This window comes from Sinocyclocheilus rhinocerous, unplaced genomic scaffold, assembly GCF_001515625.1.
Source record: "Sinocyclocheilus rhinocerous isolate Xijiao unplaced genomic scaffold, SAMN03320098_v1.1 C35686102, whole genome shotgun sequence".
Lineage (NCBI taxonomy): Eukaryota > Metazoa > Chordata > Actinopteri > Cypriniformes > Cyprinidae > Sinocyclocheilus > Sinocyclocheilus rhinocerous.
The window spans coordinates 1-582 of record NW_015760034.1 but is presented as its reverse complement, the minus strand read 5'-3'; the positions used below and the strand labels follow the sequence as shown (position 1 = coordinate 582).

Sequence of the window (582 nt, the reverse complement as noted above, 5' to 3'; positions counted from 1 at the left end):
CAGTCGGGATACACGGCTATGCTGGGGAATTCGCCACACATCAGTCAGCCAGGCTCCTTCTCTGCGATAAACCCACAAGACAGAATGGTATGTCTTCTGAAAATTTCGAAGGTTTTAGAGAAGGGCTTAAATTGTGACTCAATTCAGAAGTTCCAATAACTGTGTTTATCTCCACAGAACTATCCCTTGCATGGAGCGGACGTGAATGGTTTCCATTCGGGCTCCGCGGCTTATAGCCACACATCCTCCATGAATGGATCCAACAGCATTTTGGGTAAATCACCTTCGTCTTTTTAATTTAATGTCCTCTAGGTTGTGAAATGAGCTTGTAATTGGGTTGAGATTGGTACTTGAAGTTGATTCTTCTTGTGAAATCATTTTTGGCCTTGGACTAGTCTGAACTTGAACTGTAATCTTTCATTCAGACTTAGCTGATAGCAAATTATGGATCACTTGAATAGTTGTGACATTGATGTAATGAATTAAGTTAATAAGTACTCCCGTTCTCTACCACAGCAAGCAGAGGTTCAGTCACAAGCAGCTCAGGTGATGAGATCGGAAAAGCTCTTGCTTCGGTGAGTG

General features: G+C 42.4%; 1 long non-coding RNA gene across 1 annotated transcript; it reads left to right on the top strand.

The window, feature by feature from the left end:
- On the top strand, positions 1-575 carry LOC107735032 (uncharacterized). The gene is made up of 3 exons (XR_001639262.1): positions 1-87; positions 178-274; positions 517-575. It is a non-coding gene; the product is annotated as an uncharacterized LOC107735032 (long non-coding RNA).
- The last annotated feature ends 7 nt before the right edge of the window (positions 576-582 follow it).